Genomic DNA, 7,801 nt, shown 5'->3' with positions numbered 1-7,801 from the left:
TCTTTAACAATGGATTCTTACCGATTAAAGGACTGAGTCCTATTGTTCAAATTGGGAAAGGAATGTGGAAGTGGGGGATCTGGTATTTGCATAGGGGGCATCATTGACTGGTATCGGCTGGTTGTGAAGGTATTCATTAATCTGCGCTTCTGTATTACTCATCAGGGCATCTATTGTCTGTCTGGGTTTGGTTGGAACTCAATTGAGTTTTCCTGTCTTACCTACCATTCTCATAGAACTGTTTGAACTTTAGAAATTGCATTACACTTCTCCTTCAGACTCATCCCTTCCTCCTTCATCCTGACTCCTTCCTCCTTCTCTTTCCTTGTCTTCTCTCTGTCACTCCAGAACTCCTCCTGCTCTCTTCTCCTCCCTCTCCCATTTCACCTCCTTCCTGTCTTCATTCACTATCTCTGCCTTCAGAGAAAGCTGATGTTTTTCCCTTTCCAGTATTTTCCTTTCTCTGTTGATCTGTTTCTGGAGTTCTTCTAATCTCGGCCTTTCCTTTCTGAGCTCATCTACTTGTTTTTGAACTAATTCCATATTTACCCATTGATTCATCTACAACAACACAATCGTAACATAAATACCTTTCAGCATTAGAACGATGCATTCTAAGACCATGTGACAAGAGTAGGATAGCAACAGTCTCCAAGTATTTCAACTGCAAAGTAATTATCTTGTGTGTGTGTAAATCTTGTGTGATTTATTGAAGGAAGTACGACCACAAATTGAATCCAATACACTCAACAATATATATTATATATTCCTAAAATACACACAGACCCACAATGACAGATAGAGGGAGAGAGAAAGAGGTCGAAAGAGAATTGGGCTGCTCTGAACCAACTTTAATATAACCCACCTTAATTCAGATGATAGATAATTAGTATTTAATTCCTGCCATGCTTTACATGAACACAATATGAACACAATATGAACACAATATGAATAACCAATAATGTGCAAGTAACCAGGGTCCAGATGCTCAAAAATTATCAGTCTGTGTTTGTCTTATTTGAAGGGATTGAATGTGTATCAATATAACAAATAGAACGATTGAAACCTTTTAAACCTATCCATTTGTGTTATTTTTATGCATTTAATGGAGAACTTTATGTTAGATATTTCCTCACGTTGAAATTAGCCAACAAAACTATGATTATTTAATCTATGATTATTTAATGAGCCATGACAAGCTATGGAAGCAATAGTGGGATTTGAGCATGTTTCACACATTTTGTCCCAACCACATTTCAATATGTAACTTACATTTCAGGTGATTTTGCATTTCAGGAGATTTTATGTTTTCTTTAAAACATTGTTACACATTACTTCCACTAACTGTAGCTTTAGCTAAAGTTTGTATTGGCTGTTTAAGATGACATGATTGAAGTTTCTCTTGGCCAAGAGAAAGGAATGTATGAAATAATTTCCAATTACATTTAACGACATTTTGAAATTGTGGAAATCCTCTATAATCTCATGAAATAGCCAACATCCAAATTGATAGCTGGGTCCAGTCCTTTAACCAACATGAAGAAATGTCAGGCTAGCTCACAAAATATTTGATCAGTCAGGTTTACACACACAACATAAGATTTACCACAAGTTCCTAATTAAAATATACATACATGTGTGATTTACATGAAAGGTGAATCTTAATATGTCTAATTAAAAAACTATACAAAAAACAATATCAAGCAACAAGCTTACCTCTTATCAAATGAATTCCTTAAATCACTGGAATCCAAACAGTGTGCACCTCTGCTTTATAGTATTTAGATCAATGTAGATAATTCTATGTCACAGTAATGCATAAGAACAATATCCAAAGAAACCATTCAGGCCTTACAAGCCAGAATGTTTTGATTCATAATAGAGTTGACCTTTGGAATGATGAAGGTTAATTCCAATGGACACCATTAAGCCTGTAAAATAATGATAAAGACTGTATTTTTAATGGGCTTCCCTTACAACCGGTAGGCTGAATAATATACTACAAAACCTAAAACCCAGAACATTTTAACGATGTGTTATCAAAACTCAAAAACTTATTTCAAGGTTTACTTATGTATGACAGGGATTTTATTTATAGACAATGCACATTGTCACAAAAATATACAATCATGAAAAGTAAGTATTCCCCCACATATTTGGACAGATGGGTATCTCAGCTAACCCTACACTTGGTGGGGTTCGGCCCTGACCATATGGGTGTGTGGTAACAAATCATGCCACGATCAAAAGTATATCCGAGAACCTTAGAAGGAAGATCCTTGGTGCCCATAAGTCTCGGGGGGATTACAAATCTATTTCCAAGCACTTTGAAGTTCCACTCTCACTCCACTCTCCAACTTGGCCTACATGGATAGTCAGGTAGGAAAATGCCTCAGCTGTCAAAAAGAGTATCAAGACATGATCTGGGTAACAACCAAAACTACTGGAACAATATTGCATGAAGGCATGAAGATCTCAATCCTGTCAAAATGCTGTGGGGGACATGAAGTGTGCCATGGATACAAGAAATATTTCAAACATGACTGTTCAGAGCAGTTTGGATATACTGAACCGAAAACTAGAATCCAATAAATGCTTTTGTTATGCATTTTTGAAGAGTAGACAGTTCAAATGAAACAGACCGATAACCTTTTCTGGATTTAATCTTTTACTCACTGAAAATATTGGCTCTGACACAAGAGCTGTTGCGACATTGAACATAAGCAACTCATGTAATCAGAAACCTTTCCAAATAAACCAAATAAAATTTCCCAAGTAAAATTTAAGTCAAATTGGGGGAATACTTGGACATTAGAATACCTGAAGTATTTGTGAGTGTTAAATTACTTTGCCTGCTAAATCAGATTACACTATTCCAAGGTCTTACCTGATAGCTCTACATAATAAACAGACTTATTATGCTCCAACAACAACCGCCATATTGAAGATTATTAACTTTTTGTTTGATTCTTTGCTTTTAAATTGTTTGATCAATATATACAGTGCTGCTTGAGAGTGTGTGAACCCATTGTGCAGTTACATTTTTTTTCACCATGAAATCTTAAATTAAACCAAACCAATCTTTTTTTATCTGACATAACAGATACATAGTTACAAATTCAATGTGTTGGTTTAGAGGAAATCAGGTGTGAAGTAGATACCCCTGAAATAGTTGGCTTAGTTCTGTAGGAATGACTGGGCAAAAATCCCTAAAAATATGTTGTTGCAATTGTGAGATCTGAGATTTTGTTAAATAAATAATGTTAAATAATTATTATTTGAATATTTTATAATAATGAACAATCCTGTAAGGTTCATATACTTGGTGCAATACAGATAATTGGTAATATATGTACCATTTGTAAAGAAAGCATGAGTGAACAGGCAAAACACATGTCTTTTATTTCTTATGGGATTCACATTCAGTTGACATTTTCTGAGATGCAACAAAAAAAATGTCAGGAAAATCCTATTAGAACAGCTGAACTTCATTTGTGATTAATCAGAGTCACTTTAAATGATGGCAGGTGTGTAATGATTTCTATTTAACATGAGTTTGAATGTGACTGGTTAATTCTGAACACAGCCACATCCCCAGTTATAAGAGGGTGTGCACACGTTATTGTAAGGTTTTTATTTTTCATTTTCCCCTTCGAAGATTTCAGTTTGAATTGTTCACAATATAGGTCACATTAAGAATGGAAAAAGTTCTGACATGATTTATCTTTGTCTCATTCTTTTACATCTCAAGAACCTGGCATTTCAACAGGGGTGTGTAGACTTTTTATATCCACTTTAGGTCATAACATAATGGCACAATCATAACTTGGCATCAAAACATGGCAATTTTTTTTTAAATGAACTGACCCCAGTTCAAAAGTCTGCATACCCATAGTTCTTAATACTGTGTACTGCCCCCATCAATGACAGCATGCAGTCTTTTGTAATAGTTGTCTATGAGGCCCCGAAATTCTTGCAGGTGATATAGCTACCCATTTGTCTTGGCAAAATGCTTTCAGGTCATGCAAAGTCTTTGGTGGTCTTGCATGAACTGAACGTTTGAGATCACCCCAGAGTGGCTCGATGATATTAAGGTCAGGAGACTGTTATGGCCACTCCAGAACCCTAACCTTTTTCTGCTGTAAACACTGTGCTTGTGCTTACGGTCATTGTTGTGCTGGAAAGTCCAAGAGCGTCCCATGCGCAGCTTTAGTGCTGAAGAATGCAAAGTGTCTGCCAGTATTTTCTGATAACATGCTGCATTCATCTTGCTATTAATTTTCACAAGCTTCCCTGTGCCTTTAGAGCTCGACCCCCCCCCCCCCCCCCATTTGGATTTGATTTCTGTTTTCATTAAGATTTAGAAAGGAGCCAAAGAACTAAATAATAATAAATGGCTTTATACAATCACTATCCTTAAATAAAATACTTTTGTTTTGCATGATGTGTCATATTTTCAAAATCTATGCCAAAAATTCACAATTTCTAGCAGGGTATGCAAACTTATGAGCACAACTTAGGCCCAGGGTTTCTTATTTTAAAGCCATTTATCTGAGTTAGTTTTCTATTTAAAAACACTGAAATAAAAGTAGCAAAAAAAGCATTGAATTTAGATACACCCTAAACTGCTGCTAAACTGAAGCAATATTGTATAGTAGATTGGTGTGTAATTTTTTCCAAATAATTTTGTGCCAAAGGTTTGTGTAGGCATTTGCATAATTCTTTTTTTTTACTTTGTTCTTTTCCCTGTCCAAGTGATCCCACAAACCTTCAATTAGGTATAGTTCCAAGCTCTGAGGCAGCCAATCTAATACTGCAAGAGTTCTATCTACAGAACTTAGACAGATCATACTAAAAAGGTCTGTGAAGTTGTGACTGTCAAAAATTGGCCCAACCACATCTCACTATTTTGAAATACAATTGCGTGGTACCACTGTTTTTAAATCTAATGACTATAGCTGTTAAGAGAATAAAAAATAAAAAACTGTATCTGTATTTTATCAACATTTTCAACATTCATCATTGGCCACAGAGATCAGCAGAGATATCCCAGAGGGCTCATGCATGTCTGCACATACATAGTGGTGTGGAGCTCTGGGTTATATCTGATGGGCTACATTTTCTCTTTGTTTTGCGAATGGAACATTTCAAGCACTATGCTACTCTAGATAGGTTAACGTGCATTCATCGGGTATACATTTGTTACCCCAAACGACTAGTTAGAGATGGGTCATCTAAGTTGTTATTGTTTTTCATATCCTGTTTTGTTGGGTTGCCTCATCCATCTCAAAAATCATCAGGTCAGCATGGGGGTAGAGAATATCTAAAAGCCTTGAGACCTGTTCAGACCTATCGCTGTCTCACATTTTCTCGCCAACACACACAAACACACACACACACACACACATTATTTGTATTTATTTTGTATCATAAACTAGCTCAGACAAGACCCGAAAAAAATTAATCAAACTGATGACGCACCTCAAAATATTTTGTTTGGCTAAAATGAAATGATTACAAATACTTCACTAAGCAAAGGTGCCTCCCTAAAGACCAATTTGGAATGATTTGTTGTCCCAGTGTACGGCAGTCTGGGGGTGAGGTTATATAAAGGAGGTCTGAGGAGGAGATTGGGCATTCCTCTGAAACACCCGAGACACATCACGAAGAGGTCAACCTGGTGCCGTGTCCACTGCTGCCATCATCATGTCCAAACTGATCTGTGGGCTTCTCCTCCTGGTCGTCGTGGTGTCCTTTTGGTGCGACAACAGAGGTGAATATGGTACCATATACTGCTGGCTATGGTGTTTTTCACACCTTCTGCTTTACACTGGTAAACATTTCCGTCCTTATCCCTACCAAACAGCACTATGTCAATGACTAAGATCTTGCACAACAAATGTACTTCAGTACTTCTTCAGTGGTTGATCAGTAATAAGTTTACATGTATTTCATATACGTTTATGTTTCAACTTAAGAATGGAAACAATGATTAGTGAAGGTCAACGCATTCTCCTTTCTGTGTGTAGTCTCTGCTTCCAAATGGGTTCCGAGGAACATGCGGAGGTGCTGGTGCAAAGGTATGCATGAGTGTTGCATGAGTGCTGCTTAGGAATTAATGACAGCGATGAATTGTGTTTGTTGACACCAATGCCCAAATGCACCTAATCACTGTAGTGTCCTGCAAACCCAGGAAAGACCATTAGCACCGTCCAGCTTGTGTGACTGTGAAACCGTGGTGTATCTGTCTCAAGAGATGTCTAACTAAAGCACTTCGTTTAATGGCTCTCTTTCTCTCCTCACTTCCCGATGGAAAAGAGAACTGCCACAAGTCATCGTCTCCAAAAACCGATGTGGAAAAACTGAGATTTCGGAAATGCCTTTGCTTCCAACATCATCTGCTTAGTAAGTATACATTTTTAGCAGTAAAGGAAGACCGATGAACTGAGATAATATTTTGAGAACAGTGTTTTTGGAGGTGCCAGGCCAAATCAATTGTGTTATTTTGTGAATGGAGTGTTCATTTAATAATATTGTAGATGTGTCTGCCAGTTAGATTGGAGTCATGGCTGATCAAAGGCATGGCTTGGATATAGTTGTTTCAAGAAAATATGTTGCAAGCTACTTATTTGTTGCATTCAATTCTGAAAATAAATTGCTTGCTACTGTGTTTGGATTTTTTAATAAACAGTGGGGTGATGTGTGTTGCACTGTTACAATAGTAGTTGAAGACTGAAGTGTCTGATACGTGTGAAATATGCAGTTTGCAGTGGAAGTATATTACACAAACAAAAATGTAAAGGGCAAAATGTACTGTGTATGTAGCATGCAGTAAGTAGATACTTTCATTGCATTACATCATCATCATCAGTTTTCTTTTTAGGTAAGTTGCATTATTCTTAGTGAATTGTTTTGCTCTCCATAACTCTGTCTGTCTGTCTTCCTTTCTGTGTAGAATTCAAGGACATGTCTGTCTTGGACATCCAGAAGAAATGCAATCACACGCCAAAATATCCCATTCCGAGCAATCCCATCGGATTCCTGTGAGGATGAAAGGGCTCCCTTTATCTCTCTGTGCTGTTAGAAATCGGCCGTTTCGTATAGTGGTTGTAATAATTAGATTACCCGTTTGTCAAGGGAGAGAGAAATTATATTATTTATTGCAGCATTAGAAAGTCTTGTTCATGAGGTTACGGACCTGGTCTTCCTTACACAACCTCAATCTCATCTCACTCAATCTATTCTCACTGTAATGTTGGTTACAAGCTGATATATACATTGAAGGGGGTGTCTACCTAGCAAAGATCAGGTTTCCAAGACAGTTACCTCCATGCCAAATGGTCAATGTAAACATTCCTGTGGTTAGTAGAGCACAACCTACAGAGAGATAATCTACACAGAGATGTTTCTGTTGTTCTCATTATCTAGGCGCATTCACCTACAATGAAACGTACATTCACATTGTAATTGTTAATGCTCAGATACCACAATGCCTTTCTGTCAAATCCTTTTAAATCATTGTTATACCTGCAGCATTGATTGAAATATGTAAATTAAATAAAGGTTTTCACCATATTGTCAATGTATTTGTGTTGATCCACCAGCTTTGTAGACAATATTTACATCTGCAAGTAGAAAAGAATATTGTACTCCGTATGCAAATAAATGATAAAGCATCCACTACTACCACATTTCAGTGATGTGAGGCCCAGACAATATCCCCTATAGAGAATACTGTGAGTAATTAATTTTCATACGGGAGGCTTAGAGCTCTGCTGATCTCTATCAGCTCTCATTGACA

Source organism: Esox lucius, chromosome 24, assembly GCF_011004845.1.
Source record: "Esox lucius isolate fEsoLuc1 chromosome 24, fEsoLuc1.pri, whole genome shotgun sequence".
Lineage (NCBI taxonomy): Eukaryota > Metazoa > Chordata > Actinopteri > Esociformes > Esocidae > Esox > Esox lucius.
The sequence above is the reverse complement of the archived record's forward strand: the minus strand, read 5'-3'. Positions refer to the sequence as shown.